We start from the raw sequence: 20,336 nt of genomic DNA, 5'->3' as shown, positions 1-20,336 counted from the left end.
TTTTGGCTAAAGTCCCCAAAGGCTAAGAACAGTAGATATCATGGCACCCATAGAAGAAATGTTAAAAGACTGTGAAGTATATATTCTGTGATCCTTAGCTCGTAGCCGACCTTGGGGTACATTAGAAATACTTGAAAGAGGCAAAATTCAGAGGGAGAGAATTTCTTTAGAGAGCGTTGTGAGACTGCTGGGAGTTTTTCACACATGAAGCCAAGTGAGTCAAGGATATCTTTCTGGGGTTTGACATGTCCCTGGACATTTGGGGTCTCCAGGGTCTCGTTCCTCTTGCATGTCTGAAAATCTAAAGGCTAGAGACTGGCCAAGCAACTGGCTAGCAGCGAAGTGGAAAGCCTGCTCAGTGAAGAGCTGGATGCCCAGAGTTGGGCTCCCCTGAGCACCAGTGTTGACTACACTGAAGAATCCAGCTGAAAGTCATCTTGAAATGCACCCTGGCAGAGACGAGCACTGGGCATAGCTAGGCCACCCCAGGAAGGGGTGTGCGGTATGAGGGTGGGGCATTACCTGATGCCAGGAGAGATCATAAGAGGCAACATGACACATCACACAGGTCAAAGGGAATGGATTCTCCTTGCCAAGGGGAGTGGACTCCAGAGCTGGGTTGCCCAGGTTCAAATCCAGGCTCTTCCATTTTCTAACTGCAGGCAAGTGACAGACCATCTTCGTGCTTTAATTTCTCCACTTAACTATAATAAGTCTAATCCCAGGGAGCATGGGAAGTACCAACACTAGATTACATCAATGCAGGTCTTTCAGTCTCTTTCCTCTAATCCTTTCTGCCCTGAGCTCAAGCCTGAGGGTCTTGAACCAGACACAGTGTGGGGGGATGGGGGGCGGCGAAGTTAGGAAGAGAGAGAGGGCTTCCTCCCTTCTAAGATGTTCAAGGCTCTTGCCCCATCCCCACCCCATCCCAATGAATTTCCCAACCTAAGACAGGCCCAAGTGGTGGGGGAGGGGAGGGAGGAATAAATAAACACAAGAAAACTTAAAAATAAAAATATGACTAAGAGATTGTATTGGTCTTACCTGGAGCTGTTAGTATCTGGGAGTGACTGGAAAAGCTAGAAGATGAGCTTGGCATATTACCCAGAGGGGAGGGAACCCCTGTAGGAAGGAATCAAGTTGTTATTAATACTTTCTGCTTGTAGCCAGTCATATCCAACAAACTCAATCAATAAATTCAAGTGTAGGGATTGTTTTGCAACTGGCTTTTCCAGCAATTGCTTTCACTTCTGCCCATTGGCCTTTGGAGCAGAGAAATGTCTTTCAACCTTCTCACTCTAGGAATTGGGTAGGCAGTGGCATTATTTTGGGGGTAGTCATTCCCTTTCCATGACATCCAAATATTGCTTGAAATCCTGGAGTCTCAGATTTCTCTAGGACAAACCTGGGCATTGTCTGAAATGAGGAAGGTGGGACTTGTTGGCCTCAATGCAAATCATCCATGAAGAAGACTTCAAGAACCTTTCTAGGAGTTTCGATTTTTGACAAAACCCTTTGCTGACTTATTCCCCAAAGTATAGGGATCTTTCTGAGTTTTTCTAAGTGCCTTAGAAATTATTCTTGAGCACTTTTCTAATTTTATGTATTATCATTTTGTTTTCATTATTCCTATTTTTCCAGCAGATCTCCCGGTGGCTTGAAACTTCTAGCTAATATTTAAAGTTGCCCCTGAGTCGTGTGCCTCCCTTGCCTTACTGTTCAGGTGTCTTTCATTTTGGCAAATAACAGTTACCAGCTGTGATTAAAATATGGCGCCAATGCTTTAGGACTGACACAGAAGATGGTCTTCCTGCAGGACAGATGGCACCTCCGGCATTACTCAGACCGGCCATCTAAGCCCATGTGGCTTTGGAGGTGTGCCTGAGGTCAAGGGTCAAACCAACTTGTAAGTGGGCCCCAGGCCAACGTAACAGATGGGGGAGGATGGACATAGCCAGCAGACCACAGGAGCCCTGAAGAGAGTTTGTGTACAGGGGGAGACGGTAGCATCTTATGATTTCCCTGAAGAGTCCCTGGAACTTAAACACAAAAATCCTGGTTTACCATGGGAGTGAGGCATTTCAACAGAGATAGTTCTAACATCCCCAGTCCAAAGCCTTCCGGTGTGGAATCTAGTGAGAGAATTCTGAATCTCAGCCTTTGCCTGAATTGACCAAAACAGCTCCTTTGGGGCAGAAAGCTGGGACTTTCTGTAGTCTAATAATTTTCTCTCTCCTGGCAAATCCTGAGGGTAGAGTGAGCTGTCTCGGTCTGTGTGGTTTGGGGGATCTGAACACTGGCGTGATGGCCCCTCGTGGTCATGGGGGCAGAATGGAGGGTGGTGAGGCAGCTTGGACCTGCAGAAGAAATGGGTTTTCAGGACTGTCTTCTTTTATGACGTCCTCCTCTCTCTTTTTTTCTGCAGCGCATTTGTGCCATGAATACCCTGTCTGTTGTACAAATGACATTGTGGAGTCTATCTGTGGCCGTTGGCTGGCAAGTGCCATGGGTGCCCTTGTAGGGGACAGGGCTGAGGCAATAAAGAACATCACGTAATGGTCTGTGGAGCTTCATTTATGTTTGACCAATAGGCAACATGCTTACCTGGCCAGGAAAGTTGGAAATGGCTTCCAGCGTATGCATTTGGGGACACATGAGCGAATTTCTATGGAAAGCTGGAGGTTTTGTAGCTGGAGAAGGAAAGGAAACGGACGTTGTGCAGACAGATGAGCTGGACTAAAACTGTGTGGATGGTGCAGGAAATGCACCTTCATTGGCTCGTGATCTTCCCCTTTGCAGATGACAGAAAAGGCAAACAAGAGGGAGAGCTGAGTGCACTGACGTCTAAGCTTCCCAGACTCAGTTCTACCGTACTTAGGCTGTGTATCTGGGTTTGAAAGACACCCCTTCCTCCGCCCGGGGGAGCTGTCTTACAATGGTGTGTAGCATTCAGTGGGATCATCAAAGAACCATCTAACAGAACAGCTGGGAAGTCACTGGGTCCCAGCACCACCGGTGTGCCCTGGCTGGCTGTCACCGTTACAGACGTGTGTGTATATCAAAAGGTCCTTATGCCACGTTCCACACTGCATGCGTAGCCTTGGTTCTTTACCTCTATTCAGAACTTGCTTAACACGTCTTACTGTTTTCTAGACATTATCCTCAACACTTTACAATTGTCACACATTCATTTCTTGCAGCAACCCTATGACATAAGCAGTCTTATCTTTTGTGTCTTACAGATGAGAGATTAAGTAACTTCTGCAAGTGTCACACAGCTGGTGTGGTGCAGACTAGGATTCGAACCCCGGCTCCGGGGTTTGTACTCTCAACTACTCAGCTTTGTTTTATGCCCGCCACTATAGCTAACTAGCAATTCTCTAGGCCTTTCTGCCCCGCGAGATGGGGAGCTGCCTAAGGACAAGAATCATATCAGGTTTACTTTGGTTTTCCGCCAGCACGGATCTTAGTGCCTGGTACTGAGTTGGCACTCAGTGAATATATGTTTAAACCACAACCCTCGGTGCCAAAAGTCATGCCATTACTTCATCCACGGCACAAAATTGTAGAATAAACAGCTTTCATTTTTATTTTGCGTCCCGGCTGCCACTCAAACTGTTAGCCACCTCCTTCTGGGGCTCTGTGCCCTTGACTCTTCCTGAATGTTTATTATTACAGGAAACAGCTTGGGATGAACAGCCAGCTGCCAACTAGGTGAGACCCACCCCTTGGGTTTGGCTGTTCTGGCCACAGAGAGCCACCCATGGCACAAAGCAGCATTTTTCAAAGTGCCTCTTCCCTCAAGATTTCTCTCCTCTGCCCTGAAGGTTGCCTAGCAACCTTCTCCCCTCTCTCCGCTTCACACGGAGCACCACTCTGTTTTCATCACCCCATCCCCAAGCCCCCAAACTCTCTTCTGTGCTGTTACCCCCTTGCATCTCTCTGCCTCATTATTCCATCTTCAAACTTTACACGGACAACATTTTTCAAACCAAACTCAGCCTAACCCAGAAAGCATCCCTTGTTTTCTCATCTTTTATATCTTTGTAGACGTCTTTATAACATCCTTTTAATATTAACTTCAAGATCAAACTACCAAAGAAAGAAAGAAAAAAGAAAACCCCACATGAAAAAACTGTGGGCTGGAATTCCCTAAGAGGTTTATTCAAGCTTCAAATAACTGTTTTTCTCTACTTAAAAAAGTCAGATCATACCACACACTCATCATGTCTGATACCATCACATGTGTCATCTGATAGGACATAGAGATTGGCTGGGATATAATATATGTAAGTAACATGCAACATTTTCACTTATTCTGACACTTAAGATGCTTCTCCTCTGTTGTCCCATTCAGGGCCTAGAAGAGAATTCCCAACTCTCAAAGCAACAGCGGCAGTGGTTGCTGGTACCATTTGCTACCATTTTGCCAGCTGTTGACTACGGGCCCAGCCATTGGAGAGAAGCAACAGACATCACATTTCCAACCCCACTCCCTCTATAGAGAAAGGCAGGTTCCCTGGAAAATAAAGGGACAGTCATCTCTTCCTAATACTGGGCATTGATTTGGCCTCAGTGCTGAGTTTTTAGAAACTTGTGTGTCTCTCAGTTCCTGACTCTAGACTATTGTATTTATCCTCAGAGGAAAATGCAGCCTATGCCCACAGCCCTGCTGTCAAGAGGAGGAAGCATGCAGAAGACGAGCAAGAACACACAAGCAGGAACCCTCTGCCTTTTAGAGCATGGAACCAGCAACGCCCCAAGTGGACAGGATCATGGTAGTCAAAAGAAAGATACTGGGATGGTCCCCAGTGCCGCCTAATATTCAGAAAAGTCCTTGAACACAGGTTTCCCACCCTGTGAAGCCTCACAAGTACCTCTGCACCCGATCAGAGCAGCCTGGGAGCAGGTGCGAACCTCAAGGACAGCCCAGCTGGGTGGCCCATTGCTGTTCATGGAGAGGGAGGGGATTGCAGACTTTCCGGATTGCCCCTTACTGTTATTCAGCCTGCACCCCCGCACAGCTTGCACAACCACATGGGGCAGCTCTGGACCTCGGATTGTTATTCAGTTGTGGGGAGTGTCCTTTACTCCTTCACCTTCAGCATCCCTTTTTTTTCTGTCCCATATATCAGTTCCAGCTAAACAAGTAGTCATTTATTTATAACGACATTTGTATCATATTGGACTTTAAAATCAATTGGAAAAAAAATTTCCAATCTTTATCTCTTTCTTTTTACTGAGGATTGGTTTCCGGGTAAAGGGGCATGGAAGCACGGGTGCCATCAGGTCCAAGCCCAGCCTCCCTTTCCCTGGCGGAATCCGGACTCCCAAATTCTCTTTCTTTCTGGGGTGCGTGGCCCTGGGTCTACATTGGATCTGACAGCAGAAGTGTAGAAGTGGGCAGGTGGGAGACACTGCATTCCAGGTCCGAGGGGATCTGCACAATTGAATAAGAGTCTAAATCTGAACTCCCTGCCCCCATGGTTGTTGCACTGGACTAGTTATTTCTTCTTTATCTCTTAGGCTCAGATGACTGGGTTCTGTTAAAATTACGGCCACAATCCAAGGCAGGGGCACTGCAGGACACAGACGTGGCAGGCAGAGTGAGCATGCACACAAATTTATGCCACCGAATTAATTCTTCTCCACAGTTTTTCATGGGGAAAACTTTTCTAAATGGAACAAGACTGGAGGAGAAATGTCTGGTCATCCTTGGGAAAGGTAGGCATAATATTAGTCTTATATAACTGTTCTATTGATAATAATCACTGCTATTTACTGAGTGCTTGCTCAATGTTAGGCACTTAGATACATGCTTGACATTCATTTTCTCACTGGGGTCATTCCACAGCCCTGTGGAGTGGGCACTATCACTTTTCCCCATAACACAGATGAGAAAACTGAAGCTCAGAGAGACTGAGTAACTTCTGGTGGCCAGTGGTCATCCAGATGTCAGAGCCCAAATGCCTGCTTCCAAATGACCTCAAATTAACTTTAATAGTTCATTCTGTTCTGAAGTAATTCCTTTTCTAAGGCAGAAAAATCTACATCCAACAAAAGAAACATTGAGACACACGATTAATTACTAACATAGGAAGTAGCAGCTGGGACTTATACCGGCCTGGAGCCTTCGAGCCCTCTGGCGACTAGTTCCTTTTATAACACACCCTGTCCGCTCTCTTAGCTCCTCTGAAAGCACTGCCTTGGAGCACAAATACCTGATGCATTTGAACGACAACGTTGCTCCAGCCAGCCTGTTTTCCCTCCCTGTCTCTTCCTAGTTTGCAGAATAAAGGAGAAAGAGTGTGATCTCCAGATCAAGAGAGAAAGAACATTGGTTCCGGACGGCCTGGCTACATTTGCTGCTGCCTCTGCCCCCCCCCCCCCCCCCAACTCTGCCAAAGGGTCCTGCAGATACTTCCTTCTGTGCTTGCCTGAGGTCTGTGACCTCTGCGCCACTGCATTCTGGGAGAACTCAAATGAACTACATGGTCTAGGTAGCTACTCCTGAGGACTTAGAGTTCACAGTCAAGGGAATGGAAGCCCAGAGAAACAATAAGGCAGTCCTCTCTTTTTTGACTCATCCGTAAGCAGGTTTTGCTCAAAAAAGGGAGACTTAGAATGACCTCAACAAACAAGAGTCTCAGCAGCATGGACCATTCATATTAAAATTTGGGTCAGAGTCTCCATGACAGTTGTCTGTCCCTCCCCAGGGCAGCCCCACAAAGTTGTGTAGGTTGAACACTGAACAGCCTCTGGAGCACCATTGTGAACTTTTTAGCTGTAGAAGCCTGTACATTTATTGCACCAAATTTCTAGCTGACAGTAGCAAAGTATCTTGATGAAGGGGTGCCTTGTGGTAACTCCTACGAAGGTGCCATATGGGCTAGGGGTGAGTGACTCTGTTATTTCTCCTGGTGAGGGTGGCAGATGGCTCAGGGGCAGGGAAGCTGAAGCAGGGACAGCAGTACACAGGATGTCTATATGGAGAGGTGCAAGAGAACTTGGATTTGAAACCGGCTTTGCCATTTACGAAAGACTGCGTAAGTTCCTTAGCTTCTGAGTCTCGGTTCTTATCTATATCATGGGCATAATAATAGTTGTACTCATATTGCAGGTTTATTGTTCAGATTAAGAATATACATGTATGACAGAGAAGCACCAAGAAATGAAATAAAATAAAAACAATCTGCAATCCCTCCACCGTGCACACACGGATACACATGTATGTATGCATGTGCACATGTGCGTGTATGTGTGTGTGCGTGCCTGGCTGGCTATCATCTGTCCCTCTATAACTTGGCCTATTTCTGGCACTTGAGAAATTATAACTTTTTATTATAAACCAGAAGAATCCAAATTGAAACCAAGATTCTTGGTTGGAAACATGCCACAGCAGTTCTGTTCGTGTTTCAGAGCTAGCCCTGAAATAGGAAAACGTTGTTCAGGTAATGAAATTGGTCAAGAAATTCAATGTAACAGCAAGGTTATCTGTGATCAGTGACCAGAACATTAAATACCAACACTAAAGGTTTTAGAGCATTCATTGTTTGCTATGATGAAATTATGTTGGGCTGCAAGAAGAAAATGAATGGAAGATGGTAGGATTATACACTGGTACAAATATTCATTTATTCATTCTCTAACCGATTGCTTATTCTATGGTGAGCACAAGGCCAGGAGCCATGGAAGCAGAAAGAAGGTGTCGGTGTAAGTTAGGCTAAGGTAACAAATAGACCTACATAGAAAATGCCAGGAGACCACAGAAGATTGTATCTTCCTCATGGAAGTTCTGACAGGCTGCTCAGGTTGATGGAGCAGATCTCCCCCCATCTGTGGGTTCCTTTCATCTGTGCCTTTTTCATGTCTGAAGACCTCATTATTATCAACAATTAGCCAAATTAAGGGGAAAGAGCAGAGGAGCAAATGTGGAGACTTTTTATGGGCTAGGGCAGGAAGTGGCCCATGCCATTTCTGCTCACATTCCACCGGAGAAAACTGAGCCATATGGCCATTCCTGACTGCCAGGGAGGCTGGGAAATATCATTCAGCTTTGTTCCCAGGAAGAAGGGAACAAATATTGCCGAACAGCTAGTGATGACTTTCCCAGGAGGACGATCCCAGGTGAGGGAGCCATGCCATACGATGACTGAGGATTGCTGGACACAGAAAAAGAACCTCTGAACAAACTATGATTAGAAACGGGTGTGGGGGAGGCAGTGCTGTGTTCTGAACAAGTCACCGGGAAAGACTGGGAAGTGAAGAAGCAAAGAATGCCAGCTTCCACGAAGGGAGCTGGCTGCCACAAACCAACAGGCCTGTCTTTATCTGTGTACAAGCTGAAAAGATACTGTCAGCTGCCCAGGGAGGGTGTCACCATCAGTGGTGCTGTTTTCTGGCACGAAGGACACTGTCCTGCTCTACATCAGGCTGGTCCCGATCAAGGTCAGGTTGTTCAGTCTTGGTCTTGATGAACGTATTTCAACTGTGTCCTCTATGGGAGGAGAGGGACTCCTGACTTTGAAGAGGAGCTCTACAGAGGAAACGTATGTGATAAAGGACAGGTGTGTAGGAGCTCAAGGCCCCTGATAACCCATCTCTTCAGCTCACATGGAAAACTGTTGGATCCCCTAGATCTGAATTCTGATCCTTACAATAGACCTGTGGATGTGTAGAGGGCAGAACTCGAAGATGCCCACCCCCCAAAAAAAATAATTCCTGCTCCCTCGTGTCTATACCCTACATAATCCCCTTAATGGTGTGCGGGACCTGTGAAGGTGACGGGGTAGTGACTCCCTTGAAAAGTTTATATTAAATGGCAAGGGTGCTGCGAAAGCCACTCCCATTACGTTGCATTATATAAGACTCCATTGCAACCAACTGGAGAGAGATTCTCCTGCTGTGTTTGAAGAAGAAAGCTGCCCTGTTGTGAGAGGGCCACGTGACTAGGACCCAAGGAAGGTCTCTAGGAGCTGAGACTGACCCCTGGTTAACAGCCAGCAAGAAAACAGGAACCTCAGCCCTAAAACTGCAAGGAAATGAATTCTTCTAGCAATCACATGAGCCTGGAAAGAAACCCCAAGCCTCACATGAGATTGTAGCCTCTGCCAACACCTTGGTTTCAGAGCAGAGAACCCAGACAACTTGTGCCTGGACTCAACTTGTGATGCACAGACACTTGATTTAATACATTTGTGTTGTTTTAAGCTGCTAAATTGGTGGTAATTTGTTACACAGTGATAGGAAACTAATAGAGGATACTTGGGTAAGTCACTTAACTTTCCTGAGCCTCCAGTTTTGTTGTTGTTAATCTCTAAAATGGGCACTGGTTTTAGACTTAGTGTAAGAATCACATGCAATGACATTATGTAAAAGTGTTTTGTAAATTATCAAGTTACTAACACTGGTAAAAAGGGTTTATGAATAACAGGCCCTAATGCTGTAATATAAAACTGAAGGGAAAAACAACTAAGCATTTATCTTTAAAAAACTAAGCATTTATCTTTAAAAAATGGATCTAATTAGTGTTCTTTTTTAGAAATCATTCTGGCCTTCCCTGCTATTAAATGATCTATTTTTTCCTCCTTAGCAATCAGAGTTAGCAAGGCCTTCTGGCATGAAATTCAGTGTGATTCTGGGGCTGCAAACCAGAATGTCTCCAAGATGGACGGCACTGTGTAGGCTATTCCTATTTAAAAGGTGGCTGCAAGAAGGTTCTGAACATATGCTGCCCTCCAGCCAACTCAAGTTCCAAATCTTCCTGGAGTTGCCTTCAGAGTGAAAATAAGAACAGGCCTGAAGACTTCAGAACAAGACAAAACCAACAAACTATCAGTGTCATTGGCACATATTATTGAATGACCTTTTAATTTGTAAAATCCTCCAAGGCTATGTGTTGGGGACCATGGGACCTCTGACTGGTCTTGGGGATTCCCAGGGGCCTACAGACTCCACTTGGAGAATTGCTGTCACACAGAAGCCAGTACCATACAGAGAGGGCATCAAGCAGGAATGATCTGGAGGCTTCTTGACTGTGAGATATCACACAGGCAGCTCCAGATAGCAAACATAGTCTTAAATAGACAAGACTCCTCAGGGAGTCTGTTGAGGTCAAAACTATTTTCATAATAATACTAAGATATTTGTCTTTGTCTCATCTTGACATTTGCCCTAATGCTGCAAAGACAGTAGTGGTTAAAGCAGCTGTCTCCTTAGCACCATTCAAGGCAGTAGTCCCAAACTGCCAGGAACCTACTAAAATAAATATTGAAAACCACTATAAAACCAAAGCCATATCCATTTAAGAATGTTCTTGATAAAACAATAAAAAATAATTTTATTCTCAACTCATGAGTTACCTGCCTTTTTAATATTCTGTGTTACAAAATGAGTAGTATGCAAAAAGGCCTTATTGCATACCAACTATGATTATCTCAAGGAAAAACACTTATGTGATCATTTGAGTTGTAAGCTAATTAACCACTTTTCTCCCCCATGAATCATCATTTTAATTTGAAAGAAGACTTGAATAACTATGGTTACGAGGCCGGACAATCAAGTTCACGAACTCATCCTAGAAAACATGCTGCATACTTCATTGCTGAATATCACTATGGTCACCTTCAAAGTACTCCCCTTGGGAAGCTATGCACTGATGCCAGGGCCTAGTCCGCCCTTCAAAGCAATTTTGGAACCCTTTTTCTGGAATGGCCATCAGAGCTGTCATCGTATTACCCTTGATGTCCTGAATGTCATCAAAATGTCTTCCTTTCAATATTTATCTTCAGGTAAAGAAAGAAGTCATTGGAGGCCAGTTCAGCTGAGTAGGGAGGCTGTTCTAATAGTTGTTTACTGGCTAAAAACTCCCTCACACACAGTGCCATGTGAGCTGGTGCATTGTCATAATGCAAGAGCCATGAATTGTTGGAGAAAAGTTCAGGTCGTCTAACTTTTTCACGCAGCTTTTCAGCACTCCCAAATAGTAAACTTGGTTAATTGTTTGTCCAGTTGGTACAAATTCATAATGAACAATCCGTCTGATATCAAAAAAGGTTAGCAACATCGCTGCAACAAGTTTGTGACCTTAGTTGCCAGACCACATATGCAGACTTGGGTATTAGGCAGATATTTTCTCATTAGGCAGATATTTTCTCAAAAATGAACTAAGTGACCCTGTCACTTCAAGGAAAACAACTGATAGTATTTTCTAAACAAAATAACATTTTAGTATTCCAGCATAAATCAGAGAAGTTAGAATTTTGGAAAACTTGTTGACAGCTTCCCAGTTCCTAAAGACCTTTCTGAGAAACTCAGGGTGATATTAATGACCATGATATTAAAATACTGTACAATGAAATGTGTCAACATGAGGAAGAGCTGCATAACTTAGTAAACCAATATTTTCCAATGACCAGTATTATAATACAATGTTATAAAATCATGCATGGATAAAAGAGCTATTCAAAATGGATTCCACGTTGACCAAGGAGTTTACCATAACAGAGTATGAAAAGTTCATGGATATGTTTTCAGATTCCATATTTCAACTAACCTTTAAGAAACTACCACTTGCAGAGTTTTAGTGTAGTATCAAAGAAGAATATCCTCAATTACATGGAAAGGCTATTAAAGTACATATTTGCATGAGGCTAGATTTTAAAAATATATTTCAACCAAAAAAGAAAATCACAACAGATATGAGGATGCAGCTGTCTTATTAATCAGGACATCAAAGAGAGATGTAAAAATGAATATAAGACCACTCTTCTTACTGCCATTTTTTGGTTTTGTTTTGGAAAATAAAATTGTTTTTCATTAAAATACATATTTATGTTAACCTGCAATGAGTTTGTTATTTTTTAGTGAATTAATAAATACTATTTAAGTCTCTCAGTTTTAATTTCTAACAGACATTGATACATACAATCCACATAAACAAAAGCTCCTTGAGATTTATGGTAGGCTGCATAGTGGCTCCTAACGTTGTCTACATCTAATCCCCAGAACCTGTGAATGTTACTTTAAATGGCAAAAGGGGCTTTACAACTGTGATTAAGTTCAAGATCTTGAGATGGGAGATTATCCTGGATTATCTGGCCGGGACTGATGTAATCACACTGGTCTTTATAAGAGGGAGGCAGGTGAGCAGAGGGAGCGGTAGGAGATGAGATGACAGAAGCAGAGATTAGAGTGATGTGAGGAAGGGACCATGAGTCAAGGAATACCGAAGCTGCAAACAACAAGGAAACAGACTCTCTCCTCAGAGCCTCCAGAAGGAACAAGCCCTGCTGACAATTTAACGTTAGTTCGTTGAGACCGATTTTGGGCTTCTGACCTTCAAAAATGTAAGGTAATAAAATTTCATTGTTCTATGCCATTAAGTTTGTGGTAATTCATTACAATGGAAACAAGAAAACGAAGACAGTGTCCTCAGTAATTTTTAAGAATATAAAAGAGTCCTGAGACCAGAAGTTTGAGAACCTCCACTCTATGGTAACCCAGCTTCAATGGAATCAGACCTGGGGAAGACTGGAGTGGCCCGAATATCCCCACGGTCCAGAGGGGTCTTTGTTTCCTTCAGAGCCTGGGGGTGATTCCAGGACCTGGAAGACAGACTCTATAATTATGTTGACATAATGAATAAATGGGCCTCCTGCGCTTTGTTATGTAAACAGGATACTCAAGACAATAATACGATTTATAGAGCGCTTGCTTGCTCAACGCCACACACTGTTAGGCCATTTAACACTATTACCTTATTCCATACAACAACACTGCAAGGCAGGCCCAAAAGGACTGAGTGACTTGCCTAGGTCACTGTCATGCAGGGACTCAGCTCCCGCTCCCCACACAAAAACACAGGATTTGTGAGGCCAAAAAGGAACACCCACGGAGCCATAGATAGGGGAGTCATACCACAGTCTCGCTGGCGGCTGGGTTGGAGACACAAGAAGCAGGAGCCACACGATCCGCAATCCGCCATCTGCTTCTCTGCCAACCAACCAACTGCACTTGCTAGCAGCAATCCGTAGTCTGCTTCTCTGCCAACCAACAAACCAACCCTCTAGTGTAGCCATGGCAGTTATTTTAGCGGCTAATGGCTAACCAGTAACAGCTGATGGCCACCCAGCCACAGCGGATGGATGTCTGATTACAGCTGATGGCCATCTAATAACTGAGCCAGCAACTTTCCACGTGAGGCCAAGAGCCTGGAAACTGTTCTCTGGGACTCTGTCCCCACAGTCACACCGCTAGTAAGTAGCAGAGCCAGGTTTCGAATCTCTGTCGATCTGGCCCTCAAACCCGTGTTTTTTTCCTCCAGTCTCCATGGATTTGGATGAATTTACTGAATGTCAACTAGGCAGTTAGCTACAGGTGGTATTCACCATGTTTCCCCGAAAATAAGACCTCGCCGGACCATCAACTCTAATGCGTCTTTTGGAGCAAAAATTAATATAAGACCTGGTATTATATTATATATTATACTATATTATACTATACTATACTATACTATACTATACTATACTATACTATATTATATTATAGACCTGGCCTTATATAAGACCCGGTATTATATTTTTTTATACCCAGTCTTATATTAAAATAAGACCGGGTCTTATATTAATTTTTGCTCCAAAAGACGCATTAGAGCTGATGGTCTGGCTAGGTCTTATTTTTGGAGAAACATGGTATGTATTGCATCACATTAATTTTTTTTTTCTGGCCAGAAAGTAAGGATAAATCTAATCATAAAGACAGGACGGCGTGGAGATAGGGAGATGGGGAGGGTGAGTGGGGAATTAACAGTTCTTGAGAACCTACCATTATCATCAGCTACTTTTATTTCACCAGGCATCATGTCTTCTGTGTTGGCAAAAACTCTTAGGCTATTTATTCAAAAAGTGACTTGTTTTCATGTTGATGAGTTTCTTCCCCTCAGATTTGAATGGAAGGAATAGATAAGTTCACAGTGAAGAAACAATGGCTCTGTTGCTTGTATCTCTCTGACAAGCATTATCTAATATAATTTACAGAAATTGTTATCATTATCGCTTGTCTTCTGGCCACAGCACAGCACTCAGAATGGAGTGTTACCACGGTGCCTCTGGTCTTCAGCAATTTTTCTTTTTGTTCTGTTTCATTGGTAAATATTGTCTTGCTTTGCCCTTAATCTAAAATAAACCAGCAGAGGACTGACCAGTCCCTAAGTGACCTTTAGCAGTTTCTTTCCGTTGGATGGTTAATAAGTTAAACTTCCGTAAATTCACTTTTATAATTTGCTTTGATATGGTGCTACCAAATGGTGATTACCTTGGCGACAGACTGTTAACTCAGGCTGTCAATCAGAATGTGTGCCCACATTGCCAAGGGGCAACCTGACCCAGCTGGGCAAGAAATAGAGAGCTTGACCAAATACCTTTGTCTTTGGGAGAGCAGAGCTCCAGAAATGGAAGAACAATTTGTATCTAACTTCTTACTGTCCAAACTTCTGGCCTTCTTAATGTATCTTTATTTTAACGAGGCATTGGCAGAGTGAATCATCTTGTCTTAATTTAGATCTAATTCCAAAAGACAGATCTGGTTAAGAAAAAAATTGACAGATTTCAGAGGCTTTTTTTTTTTTTTTTTTTTTTATGGAAACATTTCTCTTTCCAAAAGATTGACTTACAGGAGGACATCAATGGTAAACCAGTCTCTGTGCTAGACTTGCCTTTCAAGCAAAGTATTTTCCAACCCCACATTCACTGGGTTTCTTCAGGCCTAGAGACTCTTAACTGCCCTGTAAGGTCACAGGCAGAATGAGCCAATGAATAATGAACGTGGATGTGAAGGTAGCATGTAACTCTCTGACCACAACACCTTGCTAATAAACTTTCAGAACCGCTTGCTGTCAGGCTGCTCATGGAGTGGAGATGATAACTTGTCAGCTAATTTGGCTTTTAATACTCTGAACATCCTGACTGCTCTGAGGTTTCTCCATAGCCAAATTGTCTTGCCTGTTAAATTTGTAATGTATTTAGGGAACTGCACTGAACATGTTTAGAAAAATGGCCTTGGAGACTCTTGGGTGCTTTGGCAGGAGAGCCACGGGCCTCCTGGAGCTGGATGTTGACACTGAGGCAGTGTGCCGGAAATGGGGCGGGAGCCAGACTGCCTCCCTCGAAGCACTGATTTCATTTCTGTTCATGGCTTCAGAAGAAAAAAAAAAAATCCCAAATGCTGATATTTTTAGTTCCCACTCACTCCTTGACTATGAATAGGAAGGAATAGGATTGAAATTTCCACCAATCTTCAAAGCAGACTTACCTTTAAAGCAAATACCCAGGGTTTGAAAACTCATTCTAGATGGAATAAAGTTCACAGAAAGAGAGAAGACGTTAAGAACCAAGGAAAACAAACCCCTAGAGCTTTCAGCAGAGTTGGGTTAAGGTTCCATCCCCCAACCCGTGACCTCACATGGAGGGGAACAGCAGTGGCTTCCAACAAGAAAGGGAATGTACCATGTGATGGGGGAGAACAGCAGCCTGGAGTTAGCTTGCCCCAGTACCTCAGCTCTCTTCAGGGTCACTGGAGCAATCTCAAAAACCAGCGCAGTACTCAAGGAAATGACCCACGTGGACATGCTGGTGGGGATTTAAATGTTTTCTTGTCACCTTACAGGGCCAGACACTGGAGGGAGGCAAGGACAGAGAAGAATGGGGGAAAGGGGAAGAAAGGAGGGGAGATATGCAGAAAAAATAACACATAGCTGAGGAGCAAACACATGCTAATGGAATCCTGAGTAGAGAAGAGACTGCTCAAAGCCCTTTGGATTTTTATATATCCATCATTCCCAGGACAGCTGAGTGTCAACAGTAGGAAGCCAAATGAGGATGTGCCTTGTAAACTTTCATCACCTTAGTCCTCCTGAGGAAGTCACCCAGGAGCTCATTTCAGCTGCCTTTGAAGTCTGCTAGGAACTTCTGGCCAATGCTGTTTAAACAAAATTTAGCCATAAATACTCAATAGCACCAACATCAGACACATTACTTTTCTTTTCAGGTCACAGACAAGAGAAATCGCCATATTACGTGTACTAGTTAAAGAATCTGGAACATATGAAAAGGTTCCAAAAAATCATCTAGAGCCTATCATAAAATTGATATGGTCTAGCGTTTTTCATGCTCTTGGCATACCTCCAATTCCTTTGTTCCCTTGTCCATCTAGACCTATTCAACAAAACCCCAAGCTTGGATCAAATCTCTTGTCAACATTACTTGTTCCTACATCCAGTAGGAGCAGAAACTGTGAACATCATGTAGCTTGGGGCCAATATAATATATAATTCACAGCCTCAGTTCAGGGAGCTCCCACTGGCACTTTTCATTCCCTTTCCTAAGCCTTGGTCTCCAACCGCTCCAAATCTTCTTCGTGACCATTGCAACCATCTCCTCCATGACTACTGCAACCCCTGCCAGGCATCTCAAGTCCCGTCCTCTTCCTCCCCTGTTTTACCCTCTGCCCGGGCAGCCAGGTCAGAACCCAGGCAGCCATTCAGTCTCATTGCTCTTGTGTCTCTTCATCCACATCTAGTCTGCAAGGTCTACCAGTGCGATCTCTGAAATGGACCTCTTATCGGCTCCCTTCTCCCTGTTCCCACAGACACGACATCAATTCAGGTCCCTATCAACTTTTGCTAGATGACTATAAAGGCTTCTGAATTGTTATCCCTTCCTCCTGTCTTCTCAGTCTGCGGTCACCTCTAGAGAACCCTGCACAGATGCACATCCCCTGGGGACCTGAAAGGGTGAGGAATTCATCACAACTCCACCAGTGAGGGACGGGAGCCCAAGAATGCATGCTCCCCTTGCACCATGTATTGGTTTCCCCTCCTCTATCCTATTTCTCCCTCCCTGTGCCTCACCCCGATTCCTGGGATCCCTTCCCGAAGTAGACCCCCTGTATCAGCACCCACCTCAGGCTCAGCACAGATGTAAATAAAACTAAATATCCTCCCTCTAGGACTCACATCAGAAGTAGAAACGGACCCATTGTCAGATACATATAAAACAACATGGCCCAGGCAGGCATTTATTATGCTCAGGGCTCCTATAGATGCCTGTGGGAGAGCACAGAACTCAGCTTCATGCCATCAGGGAAGTGTCCTCCGCTGGGTCAGAAGGTGGATGTGGTTGGGTGGAGGGTGGGGGGATGTACAGTTAAATGCTGCTGATTGAACAAATTTAATGTCCTTAGGCACCTGGATTTCTTAATAAAGACAAAAAGCTCTAAGCTGCTTGCTTTATTTCATAATATATTCTCTGGCTCACCCATATTTTAGGCTAGTTAATTCCCACATGACAAGAATGTTACACACCTCGCAGAGCAGGTTACTTAGTTGGTGTGTATTGGAGTATTTTATGGCATTTTTGCAAGAGCAAAGATGACTCTAAGGAGAAGAAAAATGTAGCTATCTTGTGACTCAACCTTCTCACTAGGGTGTTTGCTATCAAAGATAAGCATATTAAGATGAACTAGAAAGCCTCCCTATGTCCCAGGTGCCACTTTCACTATGAGGGGGGGGGGGGCGATTGCTAGATTAACGAGAAGCCAAGTATGATTGCCACTTGGATCCACAACAGCAGGGGATATACCAGGCACCCAGCCGCTGGCCAGCTGGAGTTTCTAGATTCCTCATGGCAACATCGATCTACAATAATGCGATTTACAATTCAAGCTGTGATTAACACCTCCCCAGTCCCTCTCATCAGCCCTCATCACCTCCAGAGATGAATTCAGCTCTTTTCTCCAATCTTGCTTTCTGAGTCACCACTCGCGTTTCTCACCTGGGGTCTAATGAAAAGGCTTGACAAAAGATGAGAGGAATATGTAGCTACATCAGACCTTGCCACCTTGGTTCTAGTCTTCCATTCCAGTCTCAAGTGGGGCTGACTTTGAAGACTGGCTAGGAACATACGTAGTTCCCGCTTTCCTTTGAAATGTTTATCCCTCTCTCTCTATTCCCACTCCATTCGGGGTCATGTTCTCTCTCCTGCATGTATGTGCCTGTGTTTGGAACTTCATGGAGCCATGCTGAGGCTGGATGCTTGCCGGCAGCACATCAGTTGAGGAAAAGCATTTCTCTCTCGTCCTTTTTTCTGTCCTAGTTTGCATCTAGGTAAAGGCCCGTTGAAAACCAGGCTGTGCCTTGGCTATATGTACTTTAAAAAAAAAAAAAGACATGAAAGTAGCTTCATATTCTGAGCAGTGCTTTTAAAATCTGTCCCCCAATTTTTGGATACCCTTCTCATGAAAAGGTGGAGCTCAGGTACCCTCCCCTTCAGGATGGTTGTACTTAGTGACTCGCTTCTAATGAATGAATGTGGGGGGGAGCGTGATATTGCGTGGCTCTTGAGACTAGGTCATAAAAGTCACTGCACCTTAGCCCTTGCTTTCTCTTGGATCCCTTGCTGTAGTTGGGGTTTGGGGAATGGGGAAGCCTCCCTAGAAGCTGACCCTCCGGCCCCACTCACGCTTTCGGATGACTGCAGGCCGAAATCTCATGAGGGATTCTAATCCAGAACCACCTAGCTTAGCTGCTCCCACATTCCTGACTCACAGAAACCATTTAATAATAAATGTTATAACAAATGTTAGCTGTTTTAGGTGGCGAAACCTTTTTACATGTAGCAATAGATAAATAATATACTGTGTACTCAAGTCATTTCCTGCAAGGGCTAGAGGTGCTAAGGCAATAGCTCTCTGTCATGTCAGAGTGCCAGGGCCGTCAGAGCAATGACCAAGGACAGGGCTATTTAGGAATTAGTTTGAGAAGCTTGGTTCAAGGACAGATAATAGAACTTGTTTGGCCTTTTTAATGCTCTCTTTTCCCGAAGCATGCGTAGCAGTTTACAACAAAAATATGTGTAGAAAAGCCATGAGAACAAGTAGGAAATAGAAAAACAGGACCAAACACAGGGAATAGTAATGACAAGCATAAGGGCAACGTAGCTGCAGCAGCTGGACTTACCCATGACTCTGAGCTTCCTAGTAGCCATGGTAAAAGGGAAAACTTAGTAAGTTCTATTACTTGTATTACTGGAAAGGAAATAAAGCTCTACCTAGCACTGTATTTTCAAACAACGTTCTCCATGCAGATGCTGCTCTAGCAAACTTCATTTAGCTGTGTTTATTAGCAAAGGAAGAAGGAGGGCACAGATAAGCACAACGGTGAATTGTAGAAAACAAACAAAAGAAATTCCTTTGACTTAAGTGCTGGTAGGCCTCTTGAACGTGGCATGTAAATGTCTGTGAAAATATTTTGTATCTGAGCCGAGGCACTTGCTTTTCTTTCTCTTTTTCTGTTGGTGTATATATAGCACGAAAGCACTTCTTGGGCAGCAATTTAAAACAGCACCGTTTATCTCTCTTGCTTGTCCTCCGGGTCTTGGTTTTGGTCTATAAATTCCTTCTGCTATCTTGGACTTTGCCGGAGAATGTGAATCCTTCAGCACATCCCATCACATTCCACCAATTCCTGACCTCCTGTTATCCTCGGCAGCCCCCCTGGGCTTTGTTCAAAGTCCTGCAGGGAGGCTGCGCAGGCAATGGAATGCACAGGCCGCGGAAGCTGGGCTGCACCCACTGTCCGCAGGCCTAATTGGCTGTGGCCAGCTTTCCAATGCTTCTGAGAGCGCTTGCCGCAGCACAGGCCGGGTGGTCCCGCCCCGCTGGCCCAGCCACAGAGATAAGGAAAACAAGTGCTAAGTGCTAATATCTGTTAAGGTTGAAAATATGAGCTGAATGATGTAAAGATGCTTAACACCGTTGTCTGGCGTGTAGTAGATTTCAACGAACGTGGGTTTTCTCCTTCCCTTTTATCTCCTCTCCTTCCCTTCTTCCCTCCTTTCCCCTATCTCGCCTTCCTCCGTTCTGTAAGTATCTGAGGAGCAGGGCTGCTATGTGTTCCTTTTTTTTTAAGTCTTTGCCCCTGCTGTTTCTTCTACCTGGATTCCTAGTTAACTTTCTCCTCTTTTCTTAGTTAACTCAGAGGCTCAAACCTTTGCCGATGTCCATTACTAGGTCAGCTTGCCCTGTTAAGTGTTTCCATTGCACTGCATAACGCTCTTTTTAATTCTTACCACATCGGTTATTTTATTAGTATGATTATTTAATGAAAATAGATTTTACACTTATTTGTATGATCACCTTCCCGAGACTGTGACATGATTCTGGTCACCTTCATATTCCCAGGACTCAGCACAGTGCCTGGGATATAGCAGACATCAATAATCATTGGTCTAATGAACCAATGAACAGGTGAATGAAGAGGTCTAGTTCCATGAGTTGTGCCA

The 20,336-nt window shown here is 44.1% G+C and overlaps 1 long non-coding RNA gene across 1 annotated transcript in view; it reads left to right on the top strand.

Annotated features, from left to right (window-relative positions):
• LOC109442509 (uncharacterized) overlaps window positions 1-12,178 on the top strand; it is a 143,393-nt gene extending 131,215 nt beyond the window's left edge. Inside the window, exons 7-9 of the long non-coding RNA XR_016019070.1 lie at window positions 4,358-4,778; window positions 5,527-5,724; window positions 9,593-12,178. This is a non-coding gene — a long non-coding RNA (uncharacterized LOC109442509). The remainder of the gene's footprint in view (window positions 1-4,357; window positions 4,779-5,526; window positions 5,725-9,592) is intronic.
• Window positions 12,179-20,336: the final 8,158 nt, after the last annotated feature.

Source organism: Rhinolophus sinicus, chromosome 15 (assembly GCF_057876585.1).
Source record: "Rhinolophus sinicus isolate RSI-liver-muscle chromosome 15, RSI-T2T, whole genome shotgun sequence".
NCBI classification, from domain to species: domain Eukaryota; kingdom Metazoa; phylum Chordata; class Mammalia; order Chiroptera; family Rhinolophidae; genus Rhinolophus; species Rhinolophus sinicus.
The sequence above is the reverse complement of the archived record's forward strand: the minus strand, read 5'-3'. Positions and strand labels throughout refer to the sequence as shown.